At 38.7% G+C, this 25,484-nt stretch overlaps 1 long non-coding RNA gene across 1 annotated transcript in view; it reads left to right on the top strand.

Moving 5' to 3' along the window:
* LOC148969659 (uncharacterized) overlaps positions 1–25,484 on the top strand; it is a 194,502-nt gene that overhangs the window by 15,296 nt on the left and 153,722 nt on the right. The window lies entirely within an intron of this gene.

Here is a 25,484-nt window from a genome sequence, read left to right as displayed (position 1 = left end):
CTAAAGAAGTTAATTGCGACTTCTTATCACACAATTTTGACTTTTAATCACAATTGTGATTTATAAAGTCAGAATTTATAAAATTCAGATTTATAAAGTCAGAAAAAATGACTTTTTTCTCGCAAATCGGACTTTTTTCCTCACAATTGTGAGTTCACAGTATCGCAATTATTATTTTCTCATAATTGTGAGATATAAACTGTGATTGCATTTGTGAGTTATAAAGTCTAATTCTGTGGAAAAAAGACAGTGTTAAAGGTAATTGCGAGTTAAAAGTCACAATTACCTTTTTTATTTGTTTTAAGTGGCAAAAACAAGCTCCCCCATCGAAGACCTGTATTTTTTTTTTCAGTTCAATTGTTGATGCTGATAATATAGTGAAACAATTTGTATTAAATTAGAAAATGCTTCGTGGTGACAACAATACTTTTTCATCTATGCTCTAAATTTATTTAGGACATTCTATTTTGGACATTTTTAACCCCAATAAGAGCATTCTGAATCAGGGTTTCGTCAGTAATGCATGTAATGTCCGTGGGCTGTAATGAAGATTTTATGAAGATCCTGCACGTTGCCACATAATGGAAAGCAGTGAGGGTGTGCTGGCAGAATCTCCATTTATGAGGTGACATCATTGCCATGGAAAAAAAAATACAGGCAATGAGGAGTCAGATCCTACTGAATGTCGGTCCTTTCTAAAAGAAAAAACTAGACTGAGAAATTTAAAGGAGTAATTCACTTTAAAAAAAAACTTTAGCTGATAATTTACTCACCCCCATGTCATCCAAGATGTCCATGTCTTTCTTTCTTCAGTCGAAAAGAAATTAAGGTTTTTGATGAAAACATTCCAGGATTTTTCTCCATATAATGGACTTCAATGCGTCCAAACGGTTCAAGGTCTAAATGAGAGTTTCAGTGCAAACTGTTCAAAGGGCTTTAAACGACACCAAACGTTTAATGAAACAAATCTTTTTTTCGAGTCATTTGGTTCATCCAACGAACAAAATGACTTGAAAAAAGATTCGTTCATTTTGATGAACGAGTTCGAACAGGAGAGTCACGATGATCACAGAACAGAGCAAGGCGAGCATTTGTGCTTATAAAACTTAAAGTTTTTTATTTATTTTTGAAATGACCGATCACATCGCTTGATAAGACCCTTATTCATCGTCTGGAATCGTTTAAAGCCCTTTGAAGCTGCACTGAAACTGTATTTTGGACCTTGAACCGTTTGGACCCCATTGAAGTCCATTATATGGAGAAAAATCCTGGAATATTTTCATCAAAAACCTTAATTTCTTTTCGACTGGAGAAAGAAAGACGTGGACATCTAGGATGACATGGGGGTGAGTAAATTATCAGCAAAAGTTTTTTAAAAGTGAACTACTCCTTTAATTAAAAAAAATATATATATTAAATGTTGCACTCATGTCGCAAGATGCTCAAAAAACACTGCCTGCCAAATATGTCTGCTAAACACAAACAGAATGTGTTCGGTGTAAACGTCCACTTGTCTTTTCTCTCCCCAGAGCATGAATATTAATGAGTCATTTCAGTTTGATTGTCAGAAATTAGTTTTGTGTGTGTTGAACCCTCTAACTTGTGTTTTGCCGCTTTAGCCTTGATTAGATGTCTGAAGTGTATTTCCTCGAGGGCGAGGGCCGAAGATTTGACCCGGATCATGTCGGAAGTTCAGGAGTTGAGCTTTATTTGAAGGAGTCTGAGAGGCCAGAGGGAGACTGGGGCGGCGGAGGCCCGCTAACTCACAACAGATGTGCTTTTCACAGCGGAGAGAGGGATAGATGTACGGCGTCCATAGATGTATGCTCAATGTAGTCAGTTTGACCTGTTTTATAGAGCTGCTCTACATTGTGTGAAGAGCTGTGAAACCTGTATCAAGTGTCATTTATCTAGATCAACCCCACAGTAAAGATTTCCATCATGTCATGGATGCATCGTGACGGTCCCGGGGTTGAACACAGGATGGCAGTAGAGCCACAATATTGATCTAGATGTGTTTGGCAGCACTAGATGACTGTTATTGACATTTGAAAAGATGCTTTTCTTTGTTTTGTGAGTTTTTCTTGACAGATTTACATTTATTTGATTTCTTAATCTTTCCTTATATTGCATTATACAAATATAGCCTAATTAACGAAATGCAATCTATATATAAATATTGATACATACATCTTGATTTTATCCTCATATTTATTTAATCATAATTAACAATCTATTTCAGGAATTAAAAATATTATACAGACAATATTTAATGCTTTTTATATTCCACTAGACACATATATATTTGTTAATCTTGTTATACTTTCTTCGCAGTGTTTAATATTGTTTGACAGGCAATATTTTTTTAATTGTGTTGGCTTGAAAATCCAGCTCAGATGAATATGTGCGCTGTGTAATTATGTAGATTAGGCTTGTTCACCAAAAACATAAATCAAGGTCATTAAACCTCACATCTCTGTTATCACAATATCCTAATTTTAATTTAGAATAATAATAAAAAACAATCTCTACATTTTGTTTCAGTTGTCATGGTATCAGTTAAAAAGCCTTTAGTGTTCAGATTATTTTCTCGAAACCTCGACCTTAAGTGACTTTCATTTTATTCCACTGTGTGGTTGAACTATTCATATATACATCACAATATAAGCACATCTAAGCTGTTTTCCTTTGGTAAAGGAGGCTGGGTGGATACAGATTTATCTTATTTCTTTATTCTTATAGTGTCCTGAACTATTTAACCCTTAAATGCAATCATCAGTATAGTAACAGTGATTGATGTTTTTCCTTTCTCAAAACACCTGAAGTCATATTGTAGCAAATCTCACTGATACACAATGTTAATTAGAGGAGAAATGGGCTTATTCTAGTGAATATTTCTCAAGAGTACACTCTTAGAAGAAATGGTTCTATTTAGAACCAGAAATGGTTCCATCCCCCGCTTCATATATGGAACTGCAAAATAGTTCTTTATAGAACCATTTTTTTTTGGTAAAAGGTTCTATTGGCCAAGTATGGAACCCCAGGGGTTCTATATAGAACCCAGAGGAACCCTTTTTTTAAGAGTGTATAGAACCTTTAAGGGAAATACGTAGCGCTGATAGAACCTTTTAAGCTTCTATATAGAACCTTTTCTTCTAAGAGTGCAGGTTTACCTTAAAACCCCATTTCTGGGTATAGACCCATCTCGCCTTGGCTGTAAAACCCCACCAGTGAACATGTCCACTGTTAAGGTCATGTTGGCCTTCCCACACTATATTGGATGAGTTGTCACATTGGGCCAGAGTACACAGCTTTATTACTTTAGTAAAAGTACAGATACCCCTTGCTAAATTTGACTCAAGTACTATAGTCAGATGTCTACTTAAGTAAAAGTACTGAAGTACTTGTTTTTAAAAGTATTTGAGTATCAAGAGTACATCTTCTAAATATTGCATTAGTACTGCCAGAGTGCTTACATTTATGGACAGAAACGTCCTACGTGGAGTTATCAAAAATGTTAACGTTAATACCTAGTAAAATCAAGTCATTTTCATCTTCTTACCATGTTGCTTTATTTAATATTTAAGAAAATATTCAGAATATTCAAAAAATGGAAATAGTCACGAGTTGGGACATTCGCGAGACGGACCGGCTGCGTCTTCATCCATGGTTTCGTCTCCTATCTAAATCTGACCATGGTGTTGACTTTGGCGGAAGGTGATTGCTGATAGGCTGTCCCAGTCAGTGGCGCCGGCACAATCCAATCACGTTTGAGAGGGAAACAACAAATTGAGGGTTTCCGAGATTTTTCTACTAATAATATATTCGAATATTCCGACAATATTTGCCTCTCAAATGTACTTGAGTAAAGTCATGAGTACTCCCCAAAAATGATACTCGAGTAAAGTACAGATCCCTCAAAATTGTACTTAAGTCCTGTACTCAAATATGTACTCCGTTCCTGTCCGGCTCACATTAAATGGCCTTTTGAATGCTTTTCAGCTACTCCTCAGCTGTAAAATAAATGTGAATAAAACATTGTCTCTGTATTTGAAACGCTAGAAAACAAAAAAATTAGTGTAAACTGGCGTTTGGATATAGCCTGTGTAAATATAGCAACTCTATGTGACTGACAACGAGTTTCAACTTTTTAAAATGGTTCTCTAGTCTGTCTGTACTGTAATATGTCGATTTTTAATGTTGCTCAAGTCTGTCAATATTATATTAACATTGCTGTTGACAGTATACTGTATTCATAGCATTTTGCTCTTGTTAGTATTTTAATGTCACTCTCTCGTCTCAGATGTAATGTCAGTATTTAATTATGATCTAGTCTTTATGTTTCAGTGTCGCTGTCGGTATTTAACGTTGCTTTAGTCTAATATTCTGTCATCATTTATTCACCCTGGAGATGTTTCAGAGCTGTATGAATTTCTTTCTCCTGCTGAACACAAAAGAGGATTTTCTGAAGAATGTCAGTAACCAGTCAGTCCCATTGCTTCCAGTATGGAAAAAATAATATGGAAGTCAATGGGGTCGATCAACTGTTTGGTCACCCATAATCTTCAAAATATATTTCTGCAGAAGAAAGAAATTGATACAGGTTTGTAACAAATTGAGGTTGAGTACATTTTGTGACAGAATTTTCATTTTTTGGTGAACTATCCCTTTAATGTTTAATGCTCTAGTCTAAAAGTCTTATATATATATATATTATAAGTATAATATAGTTATAGCATTTTGCTCTGTTTATATTTTGGCGTCGCTGGGCTCTGAAAGTATGTTGGTCTAGTCTGTCAATATTTTAATATCAGTCTAATAGGCCTGCACAATATTGAAAATAACTGCAATATGCAATAACTCGTTAAATAATGCGATGATTCTTAAAGTGTGTAAAATAAATGTATACTAAAATATGTTTAAAAAACTGAAGATGGCACATTTCACATTCTTTTTGTGAGAAGAAAGCATAACTTGTGAAAGTGAACAGGAGTGTTTCGTGGCATTACACAAAAAGTAAGTTTCCTTTTAATGTCAGTGTAAACCAGGGGTTTCTACATTAGGATTATTTAACAACAGAAACTGAATAAATATAAAAAACAAAAGTTCACTGTTTGAGTCTTCACTGTTTGAATTAGATTTCTTATTAATGTGTCTTGTCTTTTGTTGTTTGATTAACATAAAGCACACAGGTGCCAGCAGGTTTATTAGGATGCTGTCACTTTAAGAGGGGCACGTATCCAATGTATTGTTACATGCACAATTTCTTTCTTACTGAACTTTTACTTCACTTAAGACATAATTGACTGTGTTTACATGAATACTCACCAAGACGGGCATTTTAACATAATTGTGTGTTTGGCAGGGCTGTACTCAACCTAAGAAAATCTTGGTCGACTGAAGTCCTGAAATTTTCGACTAAAAATTGACAAAAAATGTTTATTAACTTAAAGCTTTTACTCTTAATAAACACAAAAGGCACGTCCACTTTAATAAAAAAAAGAATATTTATTAAGCAAACCAGATCAAGAGCAGAAACTAAATAAAGTGCATAACTGAAATGCCAATTGTGAAATGTTCATAGCCTAACCTAACACAGAGAAGTTAGCCAACCGCTTTTAGATATGTCATTTTTGTCTCTAACTTTGCTCGCAAACTTTGACCTTTTTCCCGGCACAAAATGCTGCCACACTGCCAATGTCTTTGTTGACTATTAAACGCTTTCACAATTAAATAAATAATATTCAGCATCAAAACTTCAATAGCCTACTTATGTCTCTCTTCTCCAGTGGGTTGGGCTAATCCAAAAAAAGTGAAAACAAGGGGGGTGCTCTGGAGACAGACGGTTTCCTGTGGAGCAGGGGTGCACCCCCATTAGCAGTTAGTGCTTTCCACCTGATTAAAAAAACGCGGCAAAACTGATTAAATGATTGCGACAAAAAATCAGAATTTTGGTCGAACCAGAACGTAATGACCAATTAATCGACTAATCGACTGGGACAGCTCTAGTGTTTGGCCATATAAGCTGCAGAAGAGAACTGAATGCATGTCTGAGGGGTGGCTTCCTGTGTGTGAGTACTTCGCTTATTGCATTTAATAACATTAAGCATGTCACACGTACAAGATGCAGGTGTCTTTGTTTCCGCAGTATTTTCAATTTTGATATTTTTAGGTCAAACCGTTATTGTCTGTCAGTCATATAATGGAGGTCTATGGTCACCACCTCAAAGAGCATGCACAGAGAAGTCCAAATTAAACATTAAACGAAACGAGCGGTTTGTGTGAGAAATCGTTTTTACCTCTTGTAACCACAGCCACGTGCAACTGATCTGAGGGCGCGGGCGCTTCGGTCTGTGCATGTGCCGGAAGTGATCTCTCGCGCGTGTACGTCACTCATTGTTTACGCAGAGGTTTCGGAAGTGTTACCTTTCACTGTGAAGATCTAAACATATTTAGATATACAGGAAATCATAAAGGAAGACGATTTTGATACATCAACAGACAACGTTGAAGTTTTTTTACAACCATATTTAGATTGCGCAGTGATTGCGCAGACCGAAGCGCCCGCACCCTCAGATCTCAGACCCTCAGATCGGACGTGGCTGTGGTTACAAACGCTATAAATACTGTTGGTTTTCTCACACAAACCGCTCGTTTCGTGTCTTAGGCCATCAATGTGTACTTACATTTACGAGTCATTAAATCATGTTTAATTTGGACTTCTCTGTGCATGCTCTTTGAGGTGGTGACCATAGACCTCCATTATATGACTGATAGACAAGAACGGTTTGACCTAAAAATATCAAAATTGAAACATGCGACAGAACTGTGAGGCTTTGGGGTGTTGATGGACGTGTTTTGATCATCGTTCTGAATCAGATGCGGATCAAAAAAATCAGATATTCATACAACAGAATATTCTGGGAGTCATGAAAGTTTTATAAAATGTATATAAAAAAAAAAGGCAACTGTGAAAATACTGAGGAAATGATGATCTCGTCGCGTTTTGACGTTGGTCTAACATCGCTCTAGTCTGTTAATATTTTAATGTGACTACTCTGACAGTACATTAATATAATTTTGCTCTCGTTAACATTTTTAACGTCGGTCTGGTCTGTTGGTACTTTGTCTCGATGTCGTCCGAGTATATTAATATCGCCCTTGCCTGCCAGTATAAACGTTGCGCTGGTCTGTCAGTACTCTGTGTCATGCTTGTCTGCACATGTCATATGTAACAGGATCTGTTTCATTATCATTCATCCGGCTGAAATACTGAACGTAATGAAAAATCTAAACACGGCGTGTCACTGAACATGACCTATGACCTAATTTCTCTTGAACTGTATCTAATGGTCTCGACCCTAACCCCGAAGGGTCCTCGGCCCTCGCCGCGGGCCGCCACGATCGCCTCACACCCCTCCTGTGCTGTACCTTTGTCCCTGTTTGAATATTTCACATTGCTGTTGCCGCTGGTGCGTGATGCAGGACTGAGCTCTCATTGTGTGCATGCGTGTGGGAGCGCTGGTATGCGGGCCCTTGGCGTGTGGTGCGACAGGGCATGCGTGTGGCCGCTGACGCCAGTCTGCCCGCCCGTGCCCGCCTGTCTGTCTCAGCACGCCGTGTTTGGACACACCTGACCGAGGCTGGAATCACCCACATGGCCGCCCGGGTTTTTATCGGTCGTACGTTGACTCTTTCGATCTCTGTCCTTGTTTTTCCCCGTGCTCCTTAGTGTGCTCTTTGTATTTTACCGTCTCCCTCTTTCACTCATTTTTCTTTCATGTCTGGAGTGGTAAAGAAAGAGTTCATTTATTTCTCGCGTCTCTTTCTGAACCTTGTGAATCGTATCATGTGATTTTGGGCTTCATTCAATCAGATTTGCTTGAATTGCTTACACTCTAAAAAATGCTGGGTTGTTTGTTTCAACCCAAATTTGGGTCAAATATGGACAAACCCAAATGTTGGGTTAAAAATGTCATTGAAAATTTGAACCCAACTTCAGCTTTCACTTTCAAGTGTCATTTTTTTAATTACATTTTTAACCCAACATTTGGGTTTGTGCATATTTGACCCAAATTTGGGTTGAAACAACCCAGCATTTTTTAGAGTGACACTGTAAAAAATATTTTCAAGATTTGTTATCACAACATATTTTCTTTTGTCAAATCAACTTTATAATAATTTATTTAGTTGAGATAACTTATTATTTTGAGTTTCTGATGATTAAATTAATCTCCTTCATTGTATTAACTCACTTTTTCCAGTTCAATCAACTTAACATTTTAAGGCAACCCAGGTTACTTACTTTTTTAAGTTAAACTAACAATATTTTTTTTACAGTGTAGTAATCACAACATTTTTTCTTTTGTCAAATCAACTTAAATAATTTATTTAGTTCAGATAACATATAATTTTGAGTTCCTGATGGTTAAATTAATCTACTTCATTGTATTAACTCACTTGAACTTAAAATTTTAAGGCAACCAGGTTACTTACTTTTTTTAAGTTAAACCGTCAATATTTTTTTACAGTGCTAGTACCTTACTAAAGTTTATTTGGACGTCTGAAGCATTTTAGAGCTTTAAGCTTTAGATTTGTCCAAGATTTTAATATCTTGCTTTGCATTTTGCACCCGAGGAACATTTAAATATGAATTCTCTTTACCCAATATGGAAATTAGTGTTGCTCCATCCAACCATGATCGGTTTCTTGTGTGGGGATTATGGGGGTTTCACACTTCCATTATCTGACAAAGTTGAGTTACGTGGTCTGAACAATAATACACATGTACATTCGGATTTTGCATGCATGATCGAATTGCTATCAATCTTTTCATGATCTTTTCACAGTCTTTTCAACTAAATGCTGTATTGAAAAAAACAAGTAATGTGAACATGATTGTTCCACATGACTTAAGCATGAAGTTTAGCATGAGCCTTCCTCATTTTTTTAAGTTAAGTCAACTGAGCTCTTTTTACTTTGTAAAAATACATGACTTTAATGTATTAACCCTCTCTGTGGATTTATTTTTTGGTAGATTGACAGACTATAGGTCTCCATTTGCTTTAATTGCATGTAGTATGAAAGTCATACAGTACATAATACAACATAAATAAGAGCAGTACTTGACATCCATCATGTTGAATGAAACGTTATACCTCGCAGATGATCCCGGCGAGAGAGGTTCGAGTGTAAGGTCACGATATGTTCATTGTTTCTTGATGTGTCTCACACCGCACTATACCAGGGCAACTCTACCAGTTTTGCATATTTTTTTTTTAAGTTTCCTGTGATGATAAGATTCTGTACATATTTCAGACTTATCTTATTGATTTGTTTGTTTGTTTTCACATGCTGGGAGTCCTCGTACTGTCATGCCTGTCAAATCACAAGTCCATCTGAGAATGTGAGAGAGAAAGAGAGACAAAGTGGTGCCCCATGTTTATCTCAACCATGGAGTTGAATTCCAGATGGCATGATAAGGAGAGAAACAAGCAAACAAAAACTCTAAAATAGAAAGTATGGAAGTAAAAGACAGGGCAGACAGGCTGACGACGGGAGCCCTGGTGCACTCTGGGAAAATTGTTTGAGAGTGTTCTGGTCGCCGCTCTTTTGATTTGAGACGGAGTGCATTAAAGTTTGTCATTTCACATTCACCCACACAGCAAAATCCCCAGTGTTAAATTAACACTAAGTGTGTGGATATAGTGAATAATTGAGTGATAATTGAGCATTATTGAGGACTCCTAACAAGCAGGATTCCTGAAGGAGAAAACCGCAATTTCATGTCACCATTATGGTGATCAGTGTTCACTTTAGTTGGGCTCTTGACCCTTAAATCGTTAACTTTATATTGTGTTTGGCTGCTGTACATGAGTTACAAACAGCCAGATGAATAAACAGAAAAGGTGACACCATCAGGTGTCTTCGATAATACTCAATCATCACTCAATTAATCACTAATTATCTCATTAACTTTAACACTGCTTTAGTGTTCATTTAACACTCCGTTCAGAGTTTATATAATTCACACTTTCAGTGTTAATTTAAAACTGGGGTTTTCGCTGTGCAGAGACACTAATCATGTCTGAATCAACAAGATGATTTTAGCAATGTGTGGCATATAAATCTGGAGGAGTGTGTGCTTTCTGTAGCCCGCCCTTAATCCTGTAATTGTGGACAAATGTGGGCACAGATGTGATCCTAATTTTTATTTATTATAAATGTTATATCACTGTCTTCGATAAAGTTTTGTCTATCCATTTATGGTGTTTTTGTTTTATTTTGGGGGTATTTTTGAATTTATTTACTTTAAAAAGTACCATATTTTCTATGTAAATTATGCTTATTTTTATGTTTTATTTATTTTTTATTTTTTTAACTACATTAAAATATCATTCCAATAAGTTCTTAGAGCTAAAACCTAAAGATAAAGTGACTTTGCGGTCACCTGGTGTCTTATTTTGGCTTATTTTAGGTTGCTCTAAATTACAGTTTTTCCCATTCATTTCTATGGGTGCCCATTTTTGACCCAAATACAAGATTAACCCACTTAACATTGTAGAATTGAGTCAAAAAAAATAATTTGTGTGTGTTCAGGAGGCAAACTTAGGAAAAGTAGATCCAAGTCTTGCACCGTTCAGATCAAGGGAAGTATTTTTTTTAAAAATAAATCAAAACTATTTTGCCCACATTTGTCCAGATACGGTTTTAGGGTGTAGTTTCTGCTTTTCATTCTCTGGTCTCCTGAATGTGAGAGTCAATGACATGACATATTTTATTTGTCCATTTCAGACCTGTTCAATTATTTCATACACACACTTATTCTGTAAAGACAAGGATGCATTAAATTGATTAAAAGTGACAGTTAAGACTTTTACAAAAAAAAAAAAAATATTTGTCAACTTTGTTAATCAAAGAAACCTTAAAAAATGTATCATAGTTTCTACAAAAATGTTTTTAACATAGAATACTTGAATATCAAATCATCATATCAGAATGATTTCTGCAGGATCAAGTAAGTAAATGCAGGGAATCTAACTTTGCCGATAGAATAATTAATGACATTTTAAAATGTTTTGATGTATCTTTGAAATGCAGCCTTTGAGAAAATAAGATACTTCTTTCAATTAATTCTAAATTAATTAAAAAAATTAACAAATGCCTGAAATTATCAAGAAAGACAGACTTCTCAATTGTATTATAAGTAGTGCATAGCTTAATTTTGTAAAATATTCATATTTGAGAAATGTGTCAGTCAGTGTGGTGTAACACAGGAAATGACATAAAACAAGCAATGATGTCACAGATTGAACCCCTGCTGATTGGTCCGCTATTTATATGACATTGTTTATTCAGTGACAACATTAGTTAGTTCAGGTTGTCATGTGTCAAATATCATCACCCAGAGAAAGATTTGAAAGTGTTAACATTTGCATATATTAAATATTTTATTTTATAGTACAAAATAGTATTTTAAGTTATTTAAAAAAACAACAACGTCAATACAAAGAATACGTTTCTGGCACATGCATTCTTCACTCGAGTTTTTGTTTCACGATCTTAGACATCTTTTGTTGTCCTTGACCCTTAAGCGATCGATTTTGCATTGGGATTTGCCTGAGCATTTAAAGGTTAGGCTGTTTCCACAGGGGTGGCGTCCGCTAAATAGCCCTGTCTCATGCTGTGGTAGTATGACGAGCTCGCTTCCACAAAGAAAACAGGACATACACTTGAGCTAAAGCCACATAATCTCCACTCTGAAGGAGAGAAAATAAGGTAAAGGTTCTGAACGATGCATTATTCTCCCATCTGTTTCGCTTTTTGATGGGTTATGATGACCTGGACATGACCTTTCGGTTCACCCTCCTTTGTCCCTTCCTCTTGCCGGTCACCTGACCTCATGGAGTGATTGCATGAAACAAATTGAATACAAGACCTAATTATTTGTGCTTGATGAATTCGCCAAGCCTATGGCAAATTTAGATTATGGAAGATATTTATGGAGGGGGCAAATCCTTGAGGATCCAAAATCAACACTGACCCAATACCCTGGCGTTCCCTGAACTTGTTAGAAATGCCCCCCAACCTTTTCCTGTCAGAGATTGGCTGAACGTGTGGGAGCAAGGAATGCTAAAAAAGTTAGTGTAATCGTTATGCCGAGTGGCCTTGAGAGACGTTTTTCAGTGACCTGTGCGTTGCCGGGTCATATCAATAGTACCGTTTTAAGTGTCACTTCCTGTTTTAGGAGGACAGGCTGTGCAGATCTGAAAACGCATGTCTGGCCAACGGGATCAGAGGATGTGTGTTTGCTTTCGCTTGTTAAGAAAGGGTAGGGGAGCGCTGTCCTCGTTTGAGAAAAAGTCCCTCTGCCACACACACACACTCAAATAAACATAAACACACACTCATATTAAACACAGCTTCCCCAAAACATCTCCAAAAAATGTATTTCAAATAAATGTTTTCCATTCATCAAAAAATCCTGAAAAAAAGCACAAAAAAATGTTTTCCAACATTGATAATATTAAAGAAATGTTTCTTGAGCGGCAAATCAGCATTTTATAATGATTCCTGAAGAATCATGTGACACTGTTTCCATTCCATTTTTGCATAAAACGTTGAACGGAAACGTCAAGATACGCATCAATTGTAAAAATGCGCATAAAAATCGTACGCGCTCAATTGAGATGGATACATTTTTTATCTGTTAACAGAGTTTTGCTGTTTTTGTTATCTGTTTTTATCTGTTCATAAAATTCCCTCGATGCGCAACAATAAACTTGCCTGAACAGAGGAAGCTAACTGGACTAACCAGAGGACCAATCACATCACAGCATCTCAAATGTTGGCTTGATCATTCTGAAACACGAGTCAAAGTTTCCTATGATTCCCTCTCTCCGAAGTGACTCACATCACATGATTGAATTCCCAAACACCAAGCATCTGAGCGTAAGATAGCGTGACCAACATGACATCATAATTTTTTTGTAAACATACACACCACTTTCAAGTCAAGTGCCGTGTTATCTATACACATTTTGAGCTATCCACGTGTATATCTACGCGTTAAATGTCTAATTGATTCCGCGTGTATGTACACACCGTTAAATGTCCAAGCGAAACGAAGCAAAATGTAGATCTACATCTGGGGAGTGATGTTTTTTTCCTAGGATGGTAAGGAAAGACTCATAAATGCTATTAACCCCAGTGACGGGTAGGTTTAGGGACGGGGTTGGGGTAGGTCATATATTTATATATACAGTAATGTAACGGCGTTCATAAACACGCTGAAAAGCGACTATGCATGTTGATAGCACGCCAAAAATGCAAATACGAATTGCCGTGTCATACACACGCAATTTCATGAGATCAGTCTGACGTGACAATGTTTATTGCATTTCGTCTGCGTGCTTTGAGACGCAAGTAGGTAATGATGTAGGAAAAAAGAAAAAGTGCGACAGTGGTTTCGTCGATTGCAGCAACTTCCATTTTTATCACAGATATTGTTAATTTCGCAGGAAGTGTTCTCTTGGGCACATGGGAGGGAAACTGCTTTATTCGCAAAATTTCTAACTTTATTTCTAACGTTACTTTTCGTAACTTTGGTTAGAAACACAGCGGAGTTTCCGCTAGAAAAAAATGGTGCTGGTCAAAGTGACGTTTCGTTTTACGGACACGTTGATGAAATGCCGGTCAAATATCGCCTCTTAATTAGTCAAGTTGAGGAAAACTGGAGGCAGGATATGTAACTTAAAAAATCACATAATCAGGCCGTATAGAATGCAAAATGTTATTTGCCTAACTTTCAAATAGACGGAAAAAAAAAACGTCCGATTGGCGTCAATCAACACCAACTGTTTTTTTTACTATAGTTTCACACACATTCACTTTTTGAAACATTGAGGCACCGATGTAATACAAATAAATAAAACATCTACAGTTAAAGGATTAGTTCACTTTTGAAAAAACTTTTGCTGATAATTTACTCACCCCCGTGTCATCCAAGATGTCCATGTCTTTCTTTCCTCAGTCGAAAAGAAATTAAGGTTTTTGATGAAAACATTCCAGGATTTTTCTCCATATAATGGACTTCAATGGGAACCGGATGGTTCAAGGTCCAAAAGACAGTTAATAACAGTTTCAGATGCAGCTTCAAATGTCTTTAAACGATACCAGACGATGAATAAGGGTCTTATCATGCGAAACGATCGGTTATTTCAAAACTTATTCCAAAAATGTAACTTTTCTAAGGACAAATGCTAGCCTTGCTCTATTCTGTGAGGCGCGTTTGCAACGTCACGTAATACGTAATTACGTTCAAAAGGTCACGGGCGACGTAGCCGAAAGTACAGAGTCAGTGTTTACAAGTTGAACGCATAGGTTGAACGTGCAAACTAGCTCAAACACCGTATACAAAAAAATTAAAAGGAAAAACAACGATGTCGGACGATTTTGATTCTGTACTTCCGGCTACGTCGCCCGTGACCTTTTGAACGTAATTACGTAATACGTGACGTTGCAAACGCGCCTCAGAGAATATAGCAAGGCTAGCATTTGTCCTTAGAAAAGTTACATTTTTGGAATAAGTTTTGAAATAACCGATCGGTTCGCATGATAAGACCCTTATTCATCGTCTGGTGTCGTTTAAAGACATTTGAAGCTGCATCTGAAACTGTTATTAACACTATCTTTCGGACCTTGAACCATCCGGTTCCCATTGAAGTCCATTATATGGAGAAAAATCCTGGAATGTTTTCATCAAAAACCTTAATTTCTTTTCGACTGAAGAAAGAAAGACATGGACATCTTGGATGACATGGGGTGAGTAAATTATCAGCAAAAGTTTTTTCAAAAGTGAACTAATCCTTTAACTACTAGATTATTAATTTAGTTTACTATTAAATAAAAGATCTAGCGCTAAAATCTGCCATCAGTGTCATGGACGACGCGTTGCGCCAGTTGAGCAATCTTCACTCGGACGTGCGTCTATTCATTTCGGTGAAATCACATAATAAAATGCACACAAACGTGTCCCTGCTTGATATAGGCTGTAACCACTGAACATATTCAGTTTTGATGAGAGAGAAAACACTGTAGCCTACGAGCGCGCGGATTAGAGCCGCTGATCTATTATGAGACGTTCCTGATTCTCCATCGTCCGTCGCGCCTGCCTGGCCTCTGATAAAGCTTTTAAGGCTATCCTCGGCCTTGTACAAAAAATATACATTTTTAATCATACAAATAATATATCATTTTTGTTTTGTTTACTTCTCATCTATTCATTAATGCTGTGTTTTGGGAGATATAAAGTACTTTGTATCCATATACCACACAATTCCTCAACTACACCATTAGCTTGCATACACTCTAAAAATGCTGGGTTGTTTTAACCCAACTTTAGGTCAAATATGGACAAACCCAAACGTTGGGTTAAAAATGCAATTAAAAAATCTAACCCAATGGCTGGGTTTGTCCATATTTGACCCAAAGTTGGGTTAAAACAACCCAGAAATTTTTAGAGTATATGAAATATCATTTTTTATGATACATTGCATTTATGCTCTAGTAGCAGGCCTTCACACTCTAAAAAATGCTGGGTTGTTTTAACCCAACTTTGGGTCAAATATGGACTAACCCAGCCATTGGGTTAAATTTTTACATTACATTTTTAACCCAACATTTCGGGTTTGTCCATATTTGACCCAAAATTGGGTTAAAACAACCCAGCATTTTTTAGAGTGCATGTCTGTGTAAAAATTTTCAGATTTATGCCGGATTTTTTATTTATTTATTTATTTTTTGACAAATGAAGAAATTATATTTTGTTTTTTTCACATTTCCCATTCATTTCAATGTGGGTTCATATTGACCCCGAAGACCAGAAGTTTAAAAAATTTTTTTACATACACTCTAAAAAATGCTGGTTGTTTTAACCCAACTTTGGGTCAAATATGGACTAACCCAGCCGTTGGGTTAAATTTTTACATTACATTTTTAACCCAACATTTCGGGGTTGTCCATATTTGACCCAAAATTGGGTTAAAACAACCCAGCATTTTTTAGAGTGTACCAAGCCCAGTTTTTTTAATGTATGAAAAGTCACAAAATCTTATTCTACTGAGATGAAGGGAACCTTTTTTTATTAAGTAAAAGTCCCCATGACACGATTGAGGGCTACCATGTCTTCAAATGGAAAACCGCTATTTTAAATTGTAATAATATTTCACAATATTACGTTTTCTAGTGTATTTTTTTAAATCAAATTAATGCAGCCTTTGTGAAACCAAAATCAAAACATACTATCAAAACATGCCGTTTGCTTTCACTTGTTAAGGAAGGGTAGGGGAGCGTGGCCCTCGCTGTGTGCCACACACACACAGTCCCCAAAACACACTGACTGGAGCCTCCCTGACCTCCACATCACCCTGGATCCCTGGGAAAAAGCAGACAACCAAAGTGAACATTCAGACACAAAATCACAACCAGACCCGTCATTGAGCACAAGAGCCTTCATCCAGGCCAAACCACCCAGGGAGCCGGCCCCCTCATGCCCAGAGAGAGAGCCCTGCCCTGGGGCGACGCGCTCAGCGGCAGCCCTTGTGTCCACATGGAGGAGGGAGATTATTGCTGGAGACTTCTATGAAAAGTGACACTTACATGATTATGAAAACATGTTTTGAAGAGCATCACTGTTTGTCGGTAGCAGTCGTCAATAATAGCATTGTGGGTCCAGGGAGGATGAGAGAATTCTGGGAAGGCTGCTCCATATAGGTCATTGTGCTGACTTTGTCTGTCTAGCGATCTTTGCGTTGGCCGCGGCTGGTTTGGGATCCCATGATCGAGGTCAGGTAAAGGGGACAAGACACACGGACATGCTCACACACACTCAACACATGCCTTTTCACATCTCCCACAAGCCCCTGGGTGCAGAAGCCTGGCACCAGACAGTTATTCAAGCCCTCGGGCGGCAGAGCAACTACAGGTCACGCAGTCAGAGAGAAACAGAGATGCGGAGGAAGACCGAGGTTAAGGTTTGTGTATGCGAAACTCTGTATTTCATATCAACGTGAGGGTTTTTTTCTCCATGGGAAATGTAGAATTTTTCCGGAAATTTCTGTAAAAAATGATTTTTTGGTTAAGTAAATACTAGTGAAAAAACCCAATGTAATTTACTTGAAAAAGTTAGTTCAGGCAAGAATTTAAAAAACTAAGTAAATTCCATATCAGTACTTATTTCAAGCGAGTATAAATGAAAGTGTAATATCAACTCAATAAAATTAAGTAAAAATTACTCAACTTTTCTGATACTGGGGTTCCCATCATGCACTGGACCTTGAATAATTAATGAGGTTCATTTTTCACTGGTTTCCAGCTGTATTTACACTGTTTTATCATTGATTTTTGTTTTCAGTATTAGTAAATTGCCATTTTGTGACAATTTTCTTGCTTAAAACGACACATTCAAACACAAAAACGATCCATCAAATGTTACCACCATTGTGTATTGTCTACCAAGTATTGAGGTGTTTGCATTCACATAAGGCTTAAAGTCTGACATGATGTATATATAAATTACTTTGATGATCTAAGTAAAGAACATACTATAAATGACTAATAAAATTCAAGATAATTGTTTTCGTGAAATGTAATACAAAGGCAAAGGAAATCGGTATTAAAGCCGAGTTAAAATTACTTATTTTTTGTAAAGTTTACTTAATTCCACATTCCAAGTAAATTTAACTTAAAGATTTCTAATTAAAGCTACTGATAAATATGTTTAGGTTTTTACTTGGCAAATCTTTGTACATTTACTAGCATTTTCTGAGTGAGATCGTTAAGCAAGGTTTTTTCAAGTAAATCCTACTCTCAATTTTTTACAGTACCACATCTGTTTCTGTTGAATATGGATGTATATTTTGCAGTTTCACTAGCGCGACACTTGGATTGTATGTTTTGCCTAGTCTTTATTCACTGACAGGAGATTTCTCTGCCCCTTTAAACATTTAATGTTGTTTTGAGTGGAGATTTTTTCTCCTTTAAATATGCTAATTGAACATATACATAGCAAGACGAATAATTCTCCCTCGTCTGTTTTCCCCTTATATCTTTGTGCATGCAGTTCTGTTCTTTAAAATACAAAGTAGACTTTTTTCCCCCCCTCATGATCAGTAAATTAATTAGTTTTGCTGTTTTCGTTTTTAATTTGTGTCCTAAGCTCATGAAAAGAGCAGAAGGAAGCGGAGAGAAGACTCTGTGATTGGATTAAATGTTCCTCTCTTTGTAAACATTGTGACCTGAGTTTTTGACGCGCAATTTTTCGTGCTTTTAATGACTGTTTTCGGACCCTTTCAACATGCGCGTCTTCATAACAAGGGGAGCGGAGATGAAGGCCTTATTTAAAGTTGCTTTGAGTCTTTGTGTGCCGCATGGGGTGTGTTTTGCTCTGTTTTGTTCTGGTAAATCCTCTGTCTGTTTGCTTTAAGAAGAGCCTTGAGCGATTAGTAATATTTCGACTGAAGGAGAACATTTCACCCTCCTCCAGGTTGGTTGATTCTGTTGAATGTGTGAAGGTGTGTGTGGTGTGTTTATGAGTCAGACTGATTTACCACGGTACAGGTTGTTAATAGGGTAAATCACTGCACGAGTTATCCAATTTACATATTACATGTACCAGGCTTAGAAATAGTTGCACACTAAAATAAGTCAATTTCACAAAGGTTTTGGCAAACTTGTGACCACCCCCCCAGAGCAAGCACTTACAAAAGCATTTACCATGACAACCGTAGTTTAACAAGAACAAAATTAACTTAGTCATTTTTACGTACTATATTTTAACAATTGTATCTGTTCTGATTCGGTTGTGATTGGTCTACTCTGCTCTGATTGGTCAGATGGCCCAGTCTGTTGTGATTGGTCTACTCTGCTCTGATTGGTCAGATGGCCCAGTCTGTTGTGATTGGTCTACTCTGTTCTGATTGGTCAGATGGCCCAGTCTGTTGTGATTGGTCAACTCTTCTCTGATTGGTCAGATGGCCCAGTCTGTTGTGATTGGTCTACTCTGCTCTGATTGGTCAGATGACCCAGTCTGTTGTGATTGGTCTACTCTTCTCTGATTGGTCAGATGGCCCAGTCTGTTGTGATTTGTCTACTCTGCTCTGATTGGTCAAATGGCCCAGTCTGTTGTGATTGGTCTACTCTTCTCTGATTGGTCAAATGGCCCAGTCTGTTGTGATTGGTCTACTCTTCTCTGATTGGTCAGATGACCCAGTCTGTTGTGATTGGTCTACTCTTCTCTGATTGGTCAGATGGCCCAGTCTGTTGTGATTGGTCTACTCTGCTCTGATTGGTCAGATGACCCAGTCTGTTGTGATTGGTCTACTCTTCTCTGATTGGTCAGATGGCCCAGTCTGTTGTGATTGGTCTACTCTTCTCTGATTGGTCAGATGGCCCAGTCTGTTGTGATTGGTCTACTCTGCTCTGATTGGTCAGATGGCCCAGTCTGTTGTGATTGGTCTACTCTGCTCTGATTGGTCAGATGACCCAGTCTGTTGTGATCGGTCTACTCTTCTCTGATTGGTCAAATGGCCCAGTCTGTTGTGATTGGTCTACTCTGCTCTGATTGGTCAAATGGCCCAGTCTGTTGTGATTGGTCTACTCTGCTCTGATTGGTCAAATGGCCCAGTCTGTTGTGATTGGTCTACTCTGCTCTGATTGGTCAGATGACCCAGTCTGTTGTGATTGGTCTACTCTTCTCTGATTGGTCAGATGGCCCAGTCTGTTGTGATTGGTCTACTCTGCTCTGATTGGTCAGATGGCCCAGTCTGTTGTGATTGGTCTACTCTGCTCTGATTGGTCAGATGACCCAGTCTGTTGTGATCGGTCTACTCTTCTCTGATTGGTCAAATGGCCCAGTCTGTTGTGATTGGTCTACTCTGCTCTGATTGGTCAGATGACCCAGTCTGTTGTGATTGGTCTACTCTGCTCTGATTGGTCAAATGGCCCAGTCTGTTGTGATTGGTCTACTCTGCTCTGATTGGTCAAATGGCCCAGTCTGTTGTGATTGGTCTACTCTGCTCTGATTGGTCAAATGGCCCAGTCTGTTGTGATTGGTCTACTCTGCTCTGATTGGTCAGATGACCCAGTCTGTTGTGATTGGTCTACTCTTCTCTGATTGGTCAGATGGCCCAGTCTGTTGTGATTGGTCTACTCTGCTCTGATTGGTCAGATGGCCCAGTCTGTTGTGATTGGTCTACTCTGCTCTGATTGGTCAGATGACCCAGTCTGTTGTGATCGGTCTACTCTTCTCTGATTGGTCAAATGGCCCAGTCTGTTGTGATTGGTCTACTCTGCTCTGATTGGTCAGATGACCCAGTCTGTTGTGATTGGTCTACTCTGCTCTGATTGGTCAAATGGCCCAGTCTGTTGTGATTGGTCTACTCTGCTCTGATTGGTCAAATGGCCCAGTCTGTTGTGATTGGTCTACTCTGCTCAGATTGGTCAGATGACGCAGTCTGTTGTGATTGGTCTACTCTTCTCTGATTGGTCAGATGGCCCAGTCTGTTGTGATTGGTCTACTCTGCTCTGATTGGTCAGATGGCCCAGTCTGTTGTGATTGGTCTACTCTGCTCTGATTGGTCAGATGACCCAGTCTGTTGTGATCGGTCTACTCTGCTCTGATTGGTCAAATGGCCCAGTCTGTTGTGATTGGTCTACTCTTCTCTGATTGGTCAAATGGCCCAGTCTGTTGTGATTGGTCTACTCTTCTCTGATTGGTCAAATGGCCCAGTCTGTTGTGATTGGTCTACTCTGCTCTGATTGGTCAGATGACCCAGTCTGTTGTGATTGGTCTACTCTGCTCTGATTGGTCAGATGGCCCAGTCTGTTGTGATTGGTCAACTCTGCTCTGATTGGTCAGATGGCCCAGTCTGTTGTGATTGGTCTACTCTGCTCTGATTGGTCAGATGACCCAGTCTGTTGTGATTGGTCTACTCTGCTCTGATTGGTCAAATGGCCCAGTCTGTTGTGATTGGTCTACTCTGCTCTGATTGGTCAAATGGCCCAGTCTGTTGTGATTGGTCTACTCTTCTCTGATTGGTCAAATGGCCCAGTCTGTTGTGATTGGTTTACTCTGCTCTGATTGGTCAGATGGCCCAGTCTGTTGTGATTGGTCTACTCTGCTCTGATTGGTCAAATGGCCCAGTCTGTTGTGATTGGTCTACTCTGCTCTGATTGGTCAAATGGCCCAGTCTGTTGTGATTGGTCTACTCTTCTCTGATTGGTCAAATGGCCCAGTCTGTTGTGATTGGTCTACTCTGCTCTGATTGGTCAGATGGCCCAGTCTGTTGTGATTGGTCTACTCTGCTCTGATTGGTCAGATGGCCCAGTCTGTTGTGATTGGTCTACTCTTCTCTGATTGGTCAGATGACCCAGTCTGTTATGATTGGTCTACTCTTCTCTGATTGGCCAGATGACCCAGTCTGTTGTGATTGGTCTACTCTGCTCTGATTGGCCAGATGACCCAGTCTGTTGTGATTGGTCTACTCTTCTCTGATTGGCCAGATGGCCCAGTCTGTTGTGATTGGTCTACTCTTCTCTGATTGGCCAGATGACCCAGTCTGTTGTGATTGGTCTACTCTGCTCTGATTGGTCAGATGACCCAGTCTGTTGTGATTGCTCTACTCTGCTCTAATTGGTCAGCACTTGATGCACAGTGATACGAATGATGGAGTTTGGGTCCCGTATCAATTCCAGCGTGAGTCCTCATCCTCAAAGTAAAGATTGCAGTGCTCCAAACAGTGTCTTCTTGACATGTCGACAACACGAACCAAACTCTTACAACTAGTTTTTGAGGGCAGGTCAAAGTAGATGTTGTTCACGGCAGCCAATGAAGAGCATAGATTGGCAATATGCACAATTGTTACATTAGTTTGAAACAGGAAGTGAGACTGGAGTCTCTGAAGACTTGTTTCAGCAGTTCATTCTTCGTTTTTGAAGACAATAACTTTATTTGTCGTACAATGTACTTGCATTTTTGTAAAGGGAGGGAGGGATGCATGTTAAGACTAGACTACTGTTACTAAATAACTGCATTGGCTGAACTTGAGCACATTGTATATGAGCTGAATGATTTGCATTAGGAGCATGTTTTGGAAGGTGTGTTTCTGTAGATGGACGGTCAGGAGTAAAGTAGCGTGGTCTGAAAGGAGAGCGCAGACCTGAGGAGAACAGGGTCTATCAGGAGAGAGGGTCTATCAGCACAGGCATCAATGGAAATCTGAGTGGGGGCCATTAAGCAGAAGGAACAGTAGCAGAGTGGGGGGATGAGACAGGGAAAGAGGGAGAGAGAGAAAGAGGGAGAGGGACAGGGAAAGGATTGTTCGGAACAGACTGACTGTCCTTTTAGTCTTATCTCTCACAGCTTCTTTTACAGAAAGCTAAGGAGCGAGCGAGAGAGGAAAAAAGAACACTTTCTCTCCCTGCTATTTTCCCTTTCTCTGATTTCTCCTCTCTCCGTCTCACTCCATTTCATTCCTCTTTATTTCTTTTGTCCATTTCTCTCAGTCTTTTCCTCCACACCTCTTTTTGCTTCTCTGGGTCGTGTTGTATCTTCTCAGAGCTGAATCACGCCTCCGCTAAAGGAATATCCCAGCGTCTGGGGCCTGTGTTTTTGCTGCCACCCAAAATAATGTAAAATAACAAAAGAAACTGCAACAAATGCATGGGAAATGCATTGAAAGTAATTTACGTACAAGTAAAGTCTGTAGGGCATTAAGGAGTGTTTAAAACAGAAATGTGAAGCTCAGATTTTTTGCTATATTATATGTGCAAAAAAGTTTATTTTGAGCTGTAACATATTCTAAATTGTCCTATTAGCAGTAAGTTTTACGGACTTGGTTAGATGTAAACAGAACTTTTGTAAATAGTTTCTTTATAGTATCCGTCTGCATTAGATATAACTTAGTCATTTTAACACACTATACATATTAATACGGTATGTGTAAAGGTTTGGTATTGTGGCTATACGTTCTGTGGTATATACTTTCAACAATAGAGCTTTACTTGTATCCATGAATGGGGAGCATTCCTCTTAATTATATCGAATGTGTGTGTGTGCATAGTGTCCTTCAAATCTTAAAAGCATGACTAGCATTTACTATAAAGTACTTGAGTATTATTTTACCTGTAGTGTGTTATTTGATATTACATTCAAAAGTTATTATATTTTAAGTGCACTTAAGATGTGCTACTTAAGTGGACAATTAGCATGCACTTAAATATATTCATTTCCGTAAATGGTGTGCTTTTGTAAAGTGTTTTTCACAGTGGTCCTTTAAAGGTAGAAATGTGAAGCTTAATTTTTTTTTTAACCAGTAAAACTGTTTGTCATTTGAGCTGTAAAGTTGTCTAAATGTGACTTTTTTCAGTGGATGAACTGTCACAGATGTGGGGCTTATTGTGTTTATCCTGAAATATTCCTGTAACATCTGATCTGCTGCCTTTGTTTGTTCAGCATGGATTCATTCAATACCTGCTCAACTCCACAGCATGTTACCCATTCAGATATTTTACAATGAATATATGCCTGAAAGAAGCTTTGAGCTGCAATAACACCAGCGGTTTAGACTTAGAAACGCAGACATCCATAAATATCTTTACGTCAGGTCCTAAGTCAGGCTTCTCTCTGTACTTACAAGCGAATGAGAAAAGACCAGAAACGTTGTTTCATCATCATCATAAAAAAAAACACAGTATCAAAAAGAACTTTTGTCATTTGATGATAGTGATTTGTGATTTTTATTTTATTTTATTTGATTTAAACGTGATATTTGTGGAAACACTAATTAATTTGCTTGATACTGAAGATACTGTAAGATACAGTAAGATACGACTCTTTGAGTAAGATATGTTGCTGGTGTTTTTATTATTTAATCTTTTATTATTAAATACATTTTTAATGTAGTTTAGTTATTAGGGGTATAATTAGCTGTATGTTTCAGTCATCACAACAATGACAGATGTAAAGACTACCTTAAATTGTGCCGCTTGTTGAATTTATTTATATTCTTTGTATTTAGACATGGAAGCTTGTCTCCGCCTAAGAATAAAAAATAAAATTGAGAAATTTTATCTTTTTTCTCAGAATTGTGATTGAAACTTAGCCTGGCTAACGCCAGAACATGTATCATTAAGAATGAGAGGTGGTCTGGAAACCACATGTTCATTTTCTCATATTTGAGGTGTGGTTTACGAATGCCCAGAGCCGTATTATTGGGACTTATTGACCAGAGACTTATTGGTGGGATCTTTTTACTTAAGACCTAGCAACACCCTAGCAACCACCGTGGTAACCACCCACAACACTTTAGCAACACCGTGGCAACCACCAACAACGATTTAGCAACACCGTGGCAACCACCGACAACACTTTAGCAACACCGTGGCAACCACACAAAACACCGGAACACCGTGGCAACCACCCACTACACTTTAGTAACACAGTGGCAACCACCCACAATACTCTAGCAACACCGTGGCAACCACCCACTACACTTTAGCAACACCGTGGCAACCACCCACAACACTTTAGCAACACAGTGGCAACCACCCACAACACTTTAGCAACACCGTGGCAACCACCCACAACACTTTAGCAACACAGTGGCAACCACCCACAACACTTTAGCAACACAGTGGCAACCACCCACAACACTCTAGCAACACCGTGGCAACCACCCACAACACTCTAGCAACACCGTAGAAATCACCCACAACACAGCAACACCGTGGCAACCACCCACAACACTTTAGCAACCGTGGCAACCACCCACAACACTCTAGGAACACCGTGGCAACCACCCACAACACTTTAGCAGCACTGTCCGTGGCAACCACCCACAACACTTTAGCAACACTGTCCGTGGCAACCACCCACAACACTCTAGCAACACTGTGACAACCACCCACAACACTCTAGCAACACTGTGACAACCACCCACAACACAGCAACACTGTGACAACCACCCACAACACAGCAACACTGTGACAACCACCCACAACACAGCAACACTGTGACAACCACCCACAACACAGCAACACCGTGGCAACCACCCACAACACTCTAGCAACACCGTGGCAACCACCCACAACACAGCAACACCGTGACAACCACCCACAACACAGCAACACTGTGACAACCACCCACAACACAGCAACACTGTGACAACCACCCACAACACAGCAACACTGTGACAACCACCCACAACACAGCAACACTGTGACAACCACCCACAACACAGCAACACTGTGACAACCACCCACAACACAGCAACACTGTGACAACCACCCACAACACAGCAACACTGTGACAACCACCCACAACACAGCAACACTGTGACAACCACCCACAACACAGCAACACTGTGACAACCACCCACAACACAGCAACACTGTGACAACCACCCACAACACAGCAACACTGTGAC

Source organism: Pimephales promelas, chromosome 21 (genome assembly GCF_988280905.1).
Source record: "Pimephales promelas chromosome 21, fPimPro1.hap1.1, whole genome shotgun sequence".
In the NCBI taxonomy this organism is placed as follows: Eukaryota; Metazoa; Chordata; class Actinopteri; order Cypriniformes; family Leuciscidae; genus Pimephales; species Pimephales promelas.
The sequence above is the reverse complement of the archived record's forward strand: the minus strand, read 5'-3'. Positions and strand labels throughout refer to the sequence as shown.